Source organism: Amblyomma americanum, chromosome 9, assembly GCF_052857255.1.
Source record: "Amblyomma americanum isolate KBUSLIRL-KWMA chromosome 9, ASM5285725v1, whole genome shotgun sequence".
Lineage (NCBI taxonomy): Eukaryota > Metazoa > Arthropoda > Arachnida > Ixodida > Ixodidae > Amblyomma > Amblyomma americanum.
In genome coordinates, this window is record NC_135505.1 from 22661238 (window position 1) to 22677345 (window position 16108).

At 46.5% G+C, this 16108-nt stretch overlaps 1 protein-coding gene across 1 annotated transcript in view; it reads left to right on the top strand.

Moving 5' to 3' along the window:
* Positions 1 to 16108, top strand: part of LOC144105008 (multidrug resistance-associated protein 1-like) — a 156264-nt gene that overhangs the window by 3212 nt on the left and 136944 nt on the right. The window lies entirely within an intron of this gene.

The following is a 16108-nucleotide window of genomic DNA, read 5'->3' on the forward strand; positions in this document are numbered from 1 at the left end:
AGATTTTCGGTTTTAGTTCAAACCACACCCAGCTTCATGTAAACACATTCTAACACACAAATGTGCAGTGCCGTCAGAAGAATGTTCATAAAACAACTGGCGGCAAAAGCTTATAATGTATGTACCATCGTATACGTTGTATGTCTGTAACCGCAAGTGCAGAGTGTTCCTTTCTGTTCAGGGCCCGAACACAAGGCGAGAGCGCAGATAGGCCATTAAGTCTCGAATGGGGCATGCAGCATCAGAGTGGTTGTCTAGTATAATTCAGTTGGCTATAGTAATATTTTACGCAGTGCACAGAACTTCTCAGCTTCAGCATGGTAGCCGCGGCAGTGTCGTTCCGATGGAGGCGATATGCTGGAGGCCTGTGTACTGTGCGATGTCAGTGCACGTTAAAGAACCCCAGGTGGGCGAAATTATCCGGAGCTTTCCACTCTGTCGTCCCTGACAGTCTGAGTCACTTTCGAACGTTAAACCCCATAAACTTTTACAAACCATTAGTATGGTAGCGCTGCAAAACGTGCTAATTTTTGCCAACTCTCTGCTATCTGCTGATCTGTGTAGAGACCGCGCATCCGTGGATTCCGGCTGAAAAGAGGCCATTAGCCGGTTAGTCTCGGAAGAGATATGCGTGGTACAGCTTTTTGCTACACGGTCCCGACCTTCATTTAGGGTGGAGAGCTCTAAGGCCTTTTAGTGTATTCATACAGCAGGTGGTGGACACGCTTTTCACCAGGGTGGCCAAATTCTCTTCTAGTGAGGGAGTGCGTTGTGTGCTCTGGACACCGAGATCAGGTCGCACCCCAGGCATGGTTATTAGATCCCAACGACACGCGGATTTTTTTTTAATATGGTGAAGAATTACGCGGCACCAGGATTCGAACCGCGGTCCTCTTGAGTGCGAGGGGGATGCCCCACCTCCCTTCCATGCATCGCTGCGGTTGGAATTAATAAGGAAGAAGCTTGTTAACGAGCTAGTGGTAAGAGAAAATAGAGCAGCGCGTAACAAAACAGGACACAAAGGAGAGACACGGAACGACACGAGCGCTAACTATCAACTAGTGGTAAGAGGGAAAGTCGAATAATTTAAGATCTCCTTGCAGAACAGATATTCCACTTTAACCGAGGACGGCGACCCTTGTGTTCAAGCAATGAAGCATAATCTTGGAGATATCTTAAAAGGGTGCGCAATAGAAGTAGGTGGTTGGATAGTTCGACAGGATACCTGTAAGTTATCTGAGATGACGAATGATCTGATTACGAAACTTCAAACCGTGAACGCTTGTAATCGAACAGACAGAATAGAACTGACCGAGCTATCGAAGTTAATCAATAAGCGTAAGGTAAACGACACAAGGAAGTATAGTATGGAGGGAATCGAGAATGCTCTAGAAAGTGGAGGTGGCATTAATGTGCCCAAGGAATTAGGCATAGGCAAAAATCAGATGTATGCGCTAAAAAACAAGCAGGGCAATGTCATTAACAATTATGGACAAGATATTTATTGTAGCCGAGGAGTTCTAGACAAATCTATACAGTAGCCATTGCAATCAGGACGATAAAGAGAGAAGCAGTAGTGCACAACAATTGGACGTCCCGCCAGTACCGAAAGAGGAAGTAAAGGAAGCCTTAGGAGCAATGGAAAATGGGAAAGCAGCTAGTGAGGATCAGGTGACAGCAGATATTTTGAAGGACGGTGGGCGGACTGTGCTAGTAGAAAACTGGCCACCTTGAATACAAGAGTGGCAGATCGGGCTAGTTGGTAAATCATTATGCGATACAGCGCGAACAGAGACAAGGACGAAGAAAGACACGACACCACAGCGCTGATATATATCACAGTGCTGCGGTGTCGTATCTTTCTTCGTCCTTGTCTCTGTTCGCGCTATATCGCATAATGCACCCTGAATACGCTGTGTCTTATGACCTCGACCGTACCTGACTATTGCAAAAGCGCAGAACAGGTCATGAATGGCAGTCTACCAATATACACCAAGAGAAAAGCATGTAACAGCTGTATATTACTGGGACTCTACTATGGTGTAGAAACCAGCAGGCAAACGAAAAGGGTTCAACTTAAGTCAAGGACAACGCAGCTAGCTATGGAAAAGAAAATGATCGGCAAGAAAAGGGCGGAATGGGTGAGGGAAGAAACGCGAGTCCATAACATCCTTGTCGAAATCGAAATGGGCTTGGGCAGGCATGTAATGCGAAGGCAACATAACGGATGGTCTTAAAGGGGCTCTGAAACACCTACCGAGGAGTGCGCATCAACTCGCCCAACCACTGCATTGTGTTGCCATGAACACCTGAACCAAATGATACACTTCTACACGCAGCAGGTGACCCACAATCACGAGCGAAAGTTGGCGAGCCCCCTGCGGCGACATTTTCATGCTCGCACTCTCCTCCGTCGCACCGCTCCTGCGTATACCAGATGGCTACTGGTTAGATGCCTCCAGGCGTCAGACCATGGCCGCAGCCAATAAGCGGCGTAGTTCCGGGAGGTCAGGAAGTTCCGCAGTGGGGCCGGCGGAGCAGCGCCGACCTTCTAGCGTGCAAAAAGAGACGAGAGAAGAGGGAATAGCACGGAGACGCTGAAATTCAAATTTTGATTGCAGATAACTCGGCTTCTAACAAACGCATTTGAAAAATTATTGCTGGAGGACATTCGTGGAGTGGCGTCCTTTAATATCACCGGCATGGCGCAACTTTATTAGAGCGCCTTTCAAAGCCCCTTTCACGGTAACGGGCTGGATTCATAGAGAAGGCAATCATTTTGATTTTATTATTTGATAGCAGGGGGCGGCAGAAAGTCGGGTCGGCGGATTAGATAGGGAAGTTCAAGGGGATAAGGTGGCCGCAGCTGGCACAGGACAGTGTTAATTGGAGAGACATAGAAGAGGTCTTTGTCCTGCAGTGGGTGTAGCCATACTGATGATGACGATGATTATAAGGCCACATGCTTCAGTTTTAGCCGTATTGTTTATGCAAAGCTTGTCAATATTAAATAGCCCCATACTGACATGTTAGCAACAAAACGCATATAAGAAGTATACGCTATCCACTAGTAATCCGAGGCCAAACTCTCCACAAAGTCAGATAAATCTCAAGTTGATCAGATAAATTCCTGTCGGGGAAAAAAAGTTGCCAAGGAATTCCTTTTGCAGTGATTCTGATTCATTCGAAATCATAGTCTTCCAATCACACAGCTCACTATCAGGCTTGCGTGCAGCTGGACATCTAAGGTTGGGCGATTTTCCCTCTAGAATCATAGTCTTCCAATCGCACAGCTCACTATCAGGCTTGCGTGCAGCTGGACATCTAAGGTTGGGCGATTTTCCCTCTAGAATCATAGTCTTCCAATCACACAGCTCACTATCAGGCTTGCGTGCAGCTGGACATCTAAGGTTGGGCGATTTTCCCTCTAGAATCATAGTCTTCCAATCACACAGCTCACTATCAGGCTTGCGTGCAGCTGGACATCTAAGGTTGGGCGATTTTCCCTCTAGAATCATAGTCTTCCAATCGCACAGCTCACTATCAGGCTTGCGTGCAGCTGGACATCTAAGGTTGGGCGATTTTCCCTCTAGAATCATAGTCTTCCAATCGCACAGCTCACTATCAGGCTTGCGTGCAGCTGGACATCTAAGGTTGGGCGATTTTCCCTCTAGAATCATAGTCTTCCAATCACACAGCTCACTATCAGGCTTGCGTGCAGCTGGACATCTAAGGTTGGGCGATTTTCCCTCTAGAATCATAGTCTTCCAATCACACAGCTCACTATCAGGCTTGCGTGCAGCTGGACATCTAAGGTTGGGCGATTTTCCCTCTAGAATCATAGTCTTCCAATCACACAGCTCACTATCAGGCTTGCGTGCAGCTGGACATCTAAGGTTGGGCGATTTTCCCTCTAGACAGGGTTTGCGATTCTCGACATGCAATGCATGGAGGCGAGGTACGTCATACCGCCAAGCTTACTACAGTCGAAAGTGGATATATCGAATTCGGAGTGAATCGCGAAATAGTTCCATGTCGATTATTATTTATACATACAAGGTGTTTCAGGAAAGAGTTTAAGTAGTTCAGAAAAACAGGTTTTTTGAGGTAAAAATATGGCTTTTGTGGCATAGTACTGCCAATGTTGGCGGACATCAGAACACCGGAGATTCGTCTTAAGTAGTACACTATTTAACTAATTTTTAAAGACACAGCTTTTAACCTGTAGAATTATTTGCCTAGTTGCAGTTAGCGATTTGTAGCCTGTTGTTAGTAATAGCCATATCAGTTTTTATAATTTCGAAAACGCGATTACCCTCGCCGCTGTCGCTCGTCAAAATTTGGCTTTTTTGACTAGTTACGTGCACTGGAAAGGTTACTTTGCCTGCATGCTTTTCGAAAGTGCATATATTTTTGCACGGTGTACCAAATTTGGTCGAGTTGCAGCGCCGAGGATAACCGCGTTTTCGACATTCTAAAAACTCATATGACTATTACTAACGACCGGCTAAAAATCTCTCATTGCAACTAGTTGCCAAGCTGAGGTACTTAAAAAATTAAGTATAAGAAATTAGCTAACTTGCCTAAGACAATTCACCGCCTGTCCAGTGTCCGCCAGCATTGGTAATGCTATGCCGGAAAAGCCGTATTTTTAACCCAAAAAGCCAATTTTGGAAAATTACAGTCTTCCCTGAAACACCTGGTATATAATGGCAATAGGAGAGCTTTTGTGTAACCTAGGAGCAAGAATACATTGCACCCACGATTGACACGTTTTTGCAGCGACGTGCTGCCCGCTGGCAGTGCTCACCGCTCGCTAGGCGTTTCTACGCACAACCTGCTTCGCATCGAATCTGCAGCGGAAGATGGTTTGGAACTAGCCACTGCTCATCATAAGGTGTTTGGTCGATCGTGTATGCGGTAAAGTATAAATGCAATGATCTCCCTAAAACTAAGGTACGGTTCGTTTCAGCAGGCTTTGGCAGCAAAGCACGCCAGGCGAGGGCCGCCGCAAGACAGCGATGACAGCGACGTGACGTGAAAAATGAGCATAAGACACCGTAGGGCCACCCTGAAATACTGCTCACGTTCACCTCGTCACGTGGTTTCACAGCGCCAGTACTGCCTGCAGCTGCACAGGGCTACGCACTCCATCCGTTTCCGCCTGTGAAAAGGGTTCGAAGAGCGAAGTTAGAAGGAGCAAAACTTGATGGGCGCGGCCGGCGCACAGTTCGCTGTATCGAATGTCCCGCTGAACATGGGTTCGATATGCGCGAAGAATAGTGCTAAACTTTTGCACGTGATTTTCAAGGGGATGTTCTGACTGTTCGATATAAACAATAATCCGATATATCTGGTAACAAGAAAATTCAAACAGCGCTAGACAACAGGACCAGAAAGAGGGGAGACAAACACGGCGCTGAACTTACAACTGATTTATTTGAAGTAAGAAGTCAATTTATACCTACAAAACTGGGCACACATGCGCACTGTCATACATCGATGATGAGATAAAAATCCAAAATGCCAACATACACACGTGATGTATCCGCCTTCCAATCTACCCTTTGTGCAGCAATGTCATTTCTCTCGCTGACAAAGTTAAAGTTGTTTTGTTAACGCAACTATTTGATTTCCTGATCATATGGAATGCTTCGGCGGCTTCTCTGGTAGTCTTGTCACTGGGAAAAAATAACAATTCTGTGTCGTCAAAGGAAGGAACGCATTTACACACACTGCGATGTTTTGCCAGTTTTGTGTCTTTTTTTAACGCGACAGCGTTAAGGAGCTCGTGTCGCAGAAAAGCCGGTGTCGTCGGCGTCGGCGTCATTGGCCGTGAGCGAAAAATGGCGCATCTCCATGGACACCTGAACAGCGCCGTAAGGGAAGGGATTTTAGCGCGACAGCGTTAAGGATTGATTGATTTATTGATCGATCAATCGATCAACCCTTACGACCCGCTTCGGGTGTCCGCCGAGATATGTGAGACACGCGTTCTTTCCTTAAATTGTCCAACGGGCCACGCGTCGGGCCGAACGGGCGATGGCATTCCGTGTACTCCTCGGCAACGCTGCAACACGCTGTCGCGTCTTGCTCTTAAAGACGAAGCTTAAGCGTCCTTCAATTTTTTATCCAATGAATTGACATGCTCTATAAGTCTAATATTAATGCAACGGCCTGTCTGGCCTATGTAACTAAGGCCACATGATAAAGGAATGTGATAAACAACGCCCTTCTTGCAACTGGTGAACTTATTGACATGATTTACCCTGCAGGCAGTATTCCGTTTAAAGCCTTCCTGCTTCCTCTGAAATGCTGGCGCTAACTTACCCAGCTTATTAGGAGCAGAAAAAATGACCTTAATGACATGGCCCCTAACCTCTTAAAATGATGCGACAACGCGTGCACATAAGGCATGACCGCAATTTTTTTTCTGTCAACATTTTCTTTGGGCTGTCCCGAACATTTCAGCGCTTTTATAATCTTGGTTGCCCCAGCCACAAGTACGAAACCTGGGAAACCGGCCTCTCAGCACCTCTGGGCTTGAACTGAAAGACTACTATACATTTGATGAATACAAGATTTTTTGACAGCCAAACCAATACATCCTGTTACAATTCCGAATTTCTCAAGTTTGGAGTGACAAGACGCTTAGCTTACAATAGGTTTTTCACTCCTGGGATCGTATCGCCAGCATACATGGTTAGACAAGAAGGTCAATTTTAGGTCTGAGAACTGCAGGACGTTCCTCTGGGGGATCTCATGTGTAAACCTCAGTCCAGACCCGTGCTTAGAAAAAACATCGAGTAACTCAGGCACACAATCAGTCCGCAAAGACCTAACTAGCATCAGGAAATCGTCCACATATCGAAAAATTCGAATACACCTTCCATTCATGTCACTTTCTACTTTCCTGTCAACATAACTTAGAAAAATGTGTCTAAGAACTGGGGCACATTTTTCTAAGTTATGTTGACTGGAAAGTAGAGAGTGACATGAATGGAAGGTATATTCGAATTTTTTGATATGTGGACGATTTCCTGATTCTAGTTAGGTCTTTGGGGACTGATTGTGTGCCTGAGTTACTCGATGTTCTTTCTAAGCACGGGTCTGGCCTGAGGCTTACACATGAGATCCCCCAGAGCAACGTCCTGCAGTTCTTAGACCTGAAATTGACCTCCTTGTGTAACCATGTATGCTGGCGATATGCTCCCAGGAGTGAAAAACCTCTTGTAAGCTACGCGTCTTGTCACTCCAAGCTTGTGAAATTCGGAATTGTAACAGGATGTATTGGTTTGGCTGTCAAAAAATCTTGTATTCATCAAATGTATAGTAGTCTTTCAGTTCAAGCCCAGAGGTGCTGAGAGGCCGGTTTCCCAGGTTTCGTACTTGTGGCTGGGGCAACCAAGATTATAAAAGCGCTGAAATGTTCGGGACAGCCCAAAGAAAATATTGACAGGAAAAAAATTGCGGTCATGCCTTATGTGCACGCGTTGTCGCATCGTTTTAAGACGTTAGGGGCCAAGTATGGCGTTAAGGTCATTTTTTCTGCTCCTAATAAGCTGAGTAAGTTAGCGCCAGCATTTCAGAGGAAGCAGGAAGGCTTTAAAAGGAATGCTGTCTGCAGGGTAAATCATGTCAATAAGTTCATCAGTTGCAAGAAGGACGTTGTTTATCAAATTCCTTTATCATGTGGCCTTACTTACGTAGGCCAGACACGCCGTTGCATTAATATTAGACTCATGGAGCATGTCAATTCTTTGGATAAAAAAGACACGAACCTGGCAAAGCATTGCAGTGTGTGTAAATGCGTTCCTTTATTTGACGACACAGAATTGTTATTTTTTCATCGTGACAAGACTGCCAGAGAAGTCGCCGAAGCATTCCATATCATCGGGAAATCTAATAGTTGCGTTAACAAAACTTCTTTAACTTTGTCAGCGAAAGAAATGACATTGCTGCAGAAAGGGTAGATTGGAAGGCGGATACATCACGTGTGTATGTTGGCATTTTGGATTGTTATCTCATCATCGATGTATGACCGTGCGCACGTGTGCCCAGTCTTGTAAGTATAAATTGACTTCTTACTTCAAATAAATAAGTTGTAAGTTCAGCGCCGCGTTTGTCTCCTCCTCTTTCTGGTCCTGTTGTCTAGCGCTGTTTGAATTTTCTGGTTACCATAGAACACCAACTCGCCCAATCTGCCGTCCTTCTACGATATATCTGGGCTGGGCTCTGTTAATGCGCGCTGCTTAAGCGGCTGGCATGCTGTATCTACTATAGTTCTCACTGACTCGCTGGCATACGTTCATAGGCCTCAGGCAGGATTGAGATTTACGCCGAGGCAAGTCACAGTGGGCCTTATAACGGTTGAGTTGTTTTAGACGCACATAGTGTTGCAAGTTTGTAAACGTTACACTGTATAAAAAAATAATTGATTAACGTATAAGTGCACTTCTGCGCGGCAGCGAAGTAATCAGGCAACCACTCTCCCACAATTTCCGTCCTTGAAAAAATACCTGTAGTAAAGACAGATCTGTGGTCGTTAAGGCAATCGTCACTTGGAAGTTCGCGATTAAGAGGGGGGGGGGGGGGGCGCAGCTACAAGTAACGGCTGCCTGCCTAACGTATACTATAGCGCTCGCATGAAATGGGAGTCGCAATGCGGGCGTAGGGCGCTCACGGTGCGATTTTGTATACGTACACAACTACCGCTTGATCCTGTTCGGAAATGGCACGACGCGGAGAGCAGCGAGCGAGCCACGTGGAGGACATCGGCATAAGTGTCCTTGTCCCTGTACGAAAGTCGAGTGGGAAAGGACTGTCGTAACACGCTACGTGTCTATATGGCTTCCCGTTCGCCTACTTTGCCTTATTCTCTCTACAAGGAAGGACAGATGGACAAAGTCTGCTCGCTTAATTCCTTCAACAGAGAATCCTCCACCACCCGTCGAGACATCTGTGTACTGCCCAGTGTTTTGCTGGCCGCACTACGCTACGTCCGACGCGGAGAGCGCCATTGTCGTTAGGAATCGCTGCTAACGCCAAATGTAAACGGGTGCCGGAGTGGTTGGAATGGGAATTCAGGGGTTCTCCCGGAACTTCCAGGTAGACCGAACTGACTCAGCTTCGAACCTTGACAGACAGCTCTGACAGACGCCTGTTCCGCCCGTGAGCTAGGCGACCGTTTCGACTGCCGCCACCACGCTACGTCGCGATTCGTGCATGCTTGTGCGCGTGGCCCGTTGTTCCGTACTTGTTACAGCAACAGCTGTTGAGGACACATTGTCCCGATTGGAATCATTGTATAGAAACACTATGATGCGCTGACTGGCCAGTTTTCAGTGACGTCACACATGACGTCGCTGCATAGTGCCACTGAATAGTTCGAACAACAGTGACGTCATGCGCACTCTACAAAACAAAAAGACAAATAATAATCATTGAAACAATGTTATATTCACCACCGCCAACAGCTGTTGAATTTCGCGTTACACAGTGGTGACCCTGCTGTCAGTTTTATGTCAGGCCTTTTTCTTGCTCACTTCGAGAAGAAGGGCGGGGGGCACTGCGGCTGAGGTGCATAGTGAAAGTTTCCAGGTAGAACAGTGCAAGGATGCATGCCCAGAGGGTTTTATTCTTCTTTCAGCCCTCCGCGTCTCCCGCACGACGCTTTTGTTCAGGCTTTCAAGAGTAAACCCCAAACTCTGAAAGCTCCCTTACCTGCTTCTTTAATAGCTCCCTCAAAAATGACGTTTCGGCTCCGCTTACGGGGACCTTGTTCAACAAGGCCCCCGTAAGCAGGGCCGAAACGTCATTTTTTTAAACGGTTGGTCGGCGCTCGAAGAATTTCCGTCATGAGCATATCCGACCAGATGGGTTTCCGTCAAACCCTGGATTTCATCGTACTGGCGTCGTGGAAAAGCACGTGTTCTGGAAAGTTCCATGATGTCACACACGGTGACGGCACTGCATGTCTATACATAGAAGCAACGCAATGCTTTCGCATTTCTCCATTGTGGGTCGGCGCATTGGAAATTTTTTATTAGCTGAAATGATCGAATACTGACCGTCTGCATATAGTAGGGTAGCGCTTGTTTACAATGGAGTGTGGCAGTTGGTCCTAATTACAGTTGCAGTCAGCAGGAAAGATTTTCTCACAGTTATTGTTATTGAGCAAACGCTGAATTCTGAGAGAGTAAAAGAGACGACGCGACGTTCTGACGGGAGCTACAAACAATGTGCCACGGAGGTTCAGAAAGTTAAAGGGACACTGAGGAGAAATTGAAGTTGGCTTGTATCAATAGAATAGCAGCTCCTGATCACAAAAACGTCACTCTTACTGAAAACAAAGCTCTTGTAATGTAGAAAATAGCAAGAACCAAAATACAGGTGTCGCCGCCACAGGCCAATCTCGCAAATACAAGCGTGATGACTTCCTAGGACAAGAGGCGTCACCTTGGAGGAATTTTCCTTACTTCATGGAGGTCACGAATCTCTGAGGCTGGCAAAGGAAGGTTGCGCACCGCACCGCTAGCTGTCAGAAATCACGGAGTCTGCGTTTACGTCACGTGTCACGTCACTCCGTTCTGAGACTTCATAAGAGTTGCCGTGGCGTCATAAGAGTTCCCTGAGTTTGAATCAGAGCGGCGGGAAAAACTTTTTCATCTTCGAATTCAAATTTCTTTGAAATAAATGCATCTTTCGCGCCCGGACAAGCGGCAACAAAGCCATGAAATGCCGAACTATCAGATTTTGCTAACAAAAAAAAAATGATAGAGTTCTCCTCAGTGTCCCTTTAATACAATTTATGAAAGAGGCAAAGCCTTGCGGTGTTGCGTCAGTTCTGTAACGTGCGGAGGTTAAGCGAAAGTTTAATACTGCTAATACTAAGGTTTCATTCATAGCCTGAGGTTATAAAAGGAGCTGCGTGGCCCTGAATTGAGTATAGGCCGTTAATTAAATGTATCTGATGAGGATTTCATGAAGCAGAAGCGTATGTAAATTTTGCATGCACGAATGTTGCATTCACTATTTTTCGAACAGAAGCAGGGGCAGGTGTATCCATATTCTGATGAAGCCGAGTTGACAGCGATGCAATCTCCGATGAGGCTAATTTGCTCGAAATGGTGTCAGAGATGCACACGCCAGTCAGGCCGTGTTCACCCTCGCGATGCCTCAGTTCTACAAGTCACGGGTGTGGTGCGTAAATGCAAATCGGGTCTGTGAGGACGCAACGCGAGGCGCAGGGCTTGGAAGCGGATACATACGGTGCAGATGTTCGCACCGTTCGAACAGGACTTTCAAGGTCGCCTAGCTCGTTCCGTGCAGTTCGTCATCCTCACACGTACATGGGGCCATATATAGCGATTGTCTTTCTAAACGGCTGTGGAAGGCGGTTGGAAAACCGCGCGTGTTGCCACAATAGACGGCAGAACGCCGCCGCAGAGCTGCGCATGTATCCCGAAGCCTTAATTACCACTACCGCCCAGAGCCCACGAGGGATGCGAAGCAGTGCGAAAGACCGCACCGCCAACGAGGGGCCCCTTTCGCACGAAAGAGCCCTCCGTGCACCTCGCCAGCTGGACGTCAATATCTCCCGTTTTGGCCTTCCGCGTGCTTTTGAAAAGACAATGGGAGCGCAACAGTGCCTGGATAAGGGAAGAGTTCGACCTCGCGTGTTCGCCTTATCTCTGCAAGAAAGCGCGTGACGAGTGGAGGTACCGCTGTGGCAGCACGCTTTGCACGAGCTGCGCTCAGCTGGCGCAACGCCCGGGGCAGGATACATCGCAAATGAGTCAACACACATTGTGAGCAGGGGACGCACGCATTTTGTCTTTGTTCTTCAGGAGAACAACTGTTTTATCTGAAATGATTAGACGGTTGTTCTCCTTCTGACTAATCTTAAGTGCGTAGTATGAAAAAAGTTCCCCATCGGCCCTTTGGTTGGATGTGGCGCTAGCTGAGTTGGTGGACCACCGCACGCGCCTTGCGGATGTCGGGGTTTCGGATCCCACCCGCGGAATCTTGTATTCCCGACTTTGCAAAACTATGCCCTCTCTGAAGTGATTAGAAAATTACTTCCGTTCTCTAGCTGCAACAGCATAAAGCAACAGACTGTTTTCCTGTGTTTTTTTTTTTGCTTCATGGACTGTTGGCTTAGAACTGTCGTATACGCTGGCTGCTGCGTCGCTCATAGAAAATCGATGAAAAATTATCCCGGCAAAATCGCCGGATTGTTCGCAAATTCCTCATAGAGTTGGGATTTTGTGGTTATTTAAAAAAAAATTATTCCACAACACTGCAGGCCGGATTGGCCCAGTAAGGAGGGGCATAAAACACAAACATATAGCACGTAATAATAATGATAAATATAATAAACCACCCATGTAATGCAAAAAAAGGCAAAATAGATGGAGTAACAAATATACACACGCCCTAAAGTTTTGAGTGGGTACCGGTCGGCTTCACAAGCTACGTTTGGGTTGGGTGCTCCCCTGAATCGTTGAGAATTAATCGAAACACCGGATCGTATGCGGCGATGCCGGACCAAAAAAGACGGCCTGGCAGCAGCTGAACCAGAAGCGCCATCTCTCGCCCCTCCAAAGGTTGGGGAGTGCTCTTCAGTTGGCGGCTCGCGTTCGTCTGCTTTTGTCATTCTGCCGCCGCAAACAGATGACGCTGCTGGTGCAGCTGTTGTGGAACCGTCTATTTTGGTCCGGCAACGTCTCATACGATGCGGACTTTCGATTCATTGTCATCGGTTCTGGCGGGTGCCTAACCCAAACGTGTGTATAAAAAATTGCTGCTAAATGTCTTCTCTCTAAAAAGCTGGAGTGCGAACGATTGAGCGGTTTAGCCGCGAGAATAATTATTCCTCCATTTTCTCTAAGCGACGTAACAGTCGGTATATATCAGCGACTTCCTCTTCTGCCCAATTATTGTATGCGGCAGGCGTGCTCACCTTCGTTCCGTCTCATAATTTGTTTGAACAGTAGTAGAAGCCGACAGCAGAATCTCAGGCACTCGATTAGGGGAGGGAGAGAAAACCGTATTTCAACGCAATATTAAGCGTGGAGGATGTCCTGGGCCTGGGTCACCAGAGCCATCTGATCCGTCAGCTGGTTCGAGGCTAGCCAAGCTCGATTAGGAATTCTATCTCACCACGCTTTTGCACTGCTCAGCCAGTTACGCAAACTCTTGTCCCACTATCTCGTAATAACAATCAGAGTGCACCATGCGACAACGGACGGAAAAACAAGTATCTCGCCTGTCGTCTCGTGTTTGCTCGCCAGCTCTTTTTTGCTGAAGTGGTACTGGAAAAGGACCTGATGCTCAGGCCTTTCAGGAGAACGCCCGATTATCAGCCGAGCGAGCCAGGTGTGTTTTGGGACTTTGCTCGTGTCACCTCTCTTTCCGTTATAGTGACGTCAGATTTCCTGGAACTGTACACAAAACGGGACTGCGTGGCTTCTCTGCGCTTAAACGAGCAACAGTTTGGTCCCCATGAGCGGATGACAACTTGTCCATGCGCTTTTCCCCGAGGTCGTGCTGCCGCTCGCGTTGTTGCTGTTGTTGTTTGCCTCACAACGTGGCCGCTCGCATCTTGGCATTCAAAGAAGAAAAAGCCTTTCAGCACTCTAGTAGTACAGGTGTGTGAATAGCACTTCTTCGAAACCGAATCTAGTACGAATAGGTTAGCTTCGGTACCGAATCGAATACTAAAGTGTAGTAAAAATCCGCATCCAATACGAATCGAATATGTGTGTGATTATTCACCAGTTGGGATTTTTCGCACGCGACGAACATTCATGCGCAACAGTGAAGCACTAGCGGCGGCACTAAAATGCATGGAGTTCAAGCTGTAGCTGTCGATAGACGCAGCGCTGATCTCCACTGGGGGGCACAAAGCACCAAGTTAGCATGCTAAATCCATGGCCGTCATGTCATGCGCATAGGAAAATGACCTTTTGCTACTGATGACGACCGCGAACAAAAATAGCGGGAAATCTCAGTTGATGAGAGGGATGACAGTTTGAACCATGACCTCCGATATCGGGCATGAAGGCAGGGCTTACAAAACGTGGCTGTCGCGCCACCCGATCTTGAAGGCCGTACGCATGAACGCTGTTGCTCCAAAATGAACTCTCCTTCCCGCAAATACTGATCGCGGCATTAAGCTGCGTGGCGTCGGTGTGGGCCCTGTTTTTAAAGCAGCCGTCGACAAAAGATACCACGTGCCCTCCTCACACTTTACACCAGTTATCGAATTCGATTCGTTGTTCACTATTTGACTGCATGATCGAATCGAAGGGAAGGGTATTCGATTCGCTATTCGAATGTTTCGAATATTCGCACACCCCTAATTTCTTTGCAGTGTGTGTGATACCTGAAAGCTCCTTATGTGAAACGTGTCTAAATAAAAGGATAATTGAGTAATAAAACTTAGAAACGACGATAATTAGACCATAAAAAGATAAATAGATAATTCTTGTGTGATCACTTTTTCAATATGGCCAGCATGAGTAACGATCTACTCTAACCCAGCCAGCCCTTTCTGCGCAGCTGTATGCACAAAGAAATCGGACAAGCCTTCCTCGACCCGCCGCGGTGGCTCAGTGGTTAGGGCGCTCGACTACTGATCCGGAGTTCCCGGGTTCGAACCCGACCGCGGCGGCTGCGTTTCTATGGAGGAAAAACGCTAAGGCGCCCGTGTGCTGTGCGACGTCAGTGCACGTTAAAGATTCCCAGGTGGTCGAAATTATTCCGGAGCCCTCCACTACGGCACCTCTTTCTTCCTTTCTTCTTTCACTCCCTCCTTTATCCCTTCCCTTACGGCGCGGTTCAGGTGTCCAACGATATATGAGACAGATACTGCGCCATTTCCTTTCCCCCAAAACCAATTATTTGTTTTTTTAAGCCTTCCTCGACTTAACTTCGTCATCACTAATTTTCCCGTGACGAAGCATAAACGCTATCCACATTTTTTTCTACTCCGCTCAGAATATTTAATGGTGCTGCTCACATTAGATTTCTTTTAGTTTTTTATCAGCGTCAAGTTATAACTGAATATTTGCGCTGTTTCCAGGAGCGACGATCAGCCCAGGCTTGGGGAATGGGTGCTTGACCCCACCTTGAGTAGAAGAAAAAAAACCTTGTGCCATGGCGCTCTTTCGCCACAGATGCCCTTGCGCCTTAAAAAATGATCATAATCAGTAGTTATTTGCATAATCCGCATGACATGACTAAAATTGATAAGGTATGAACGCAGGCAAAAATAGAGAAGGAGTGTCGCAATGTGTCAGTGCTTATTTCTATTAGTGACATTGTTGAGAGACTTTATTGCCTTCTCAAGTTATGCTGTATGCAGTCGGTACTACAATTTTCTACTCGCCTCACTATTTACTGAAATAATCAGCGTGCACCTTTCAAAGTCGCTCGAAAGAAACAATTAGCACTTATATTCCTGTAAGACTGGATATATGATATTCCGCCATACAAACTATTGCAAAAAAATCAAAACTCTTTCTAGAAGAGTTGAGGTTACCTGGTGACATAAAGCATATAATTCTAAATTGCCGCGCTGCTAGGTTCTTAACTTATCACAATAGTCTATAGACCTTCCTATAGACTCTATTGCCGTCCTATAGGCATTTATTAATTCGTTTTGTCTGTTGAGTCTATGGGCCAAAGTATACGAAAAGTGTATGGCCATAAATCTATGGATTGTCTATGGACAACACTATATGATTTGCCTATAGAAAGCATATTCCCATGCTCTCTTCAAAATTTACCACAGGTTATAGGCCGAGGAAACCACGAAAAAATCCGGCCATACATTTTTATTTTAAAAGATCTCAGGTTGACTTCAATGTTTTCATGAAGTTTTCGGTATCTCAGAACAGCTCCTTTTAGCAACATGGACACCTTCCTATAGACTCTATTGCCGTCCTATAGGCATTTATTAATTCGTTTTGTCTGTTGAGTCTATGGGCCAAAGTATACGAAAAGTGTATGGCCATAAATCTATGGATTGTCTATGGACAACACTATATGATTTGCCTATAGAAAGCATATTCCCCTGCTCTCTTCAAAATTTACCACAGGT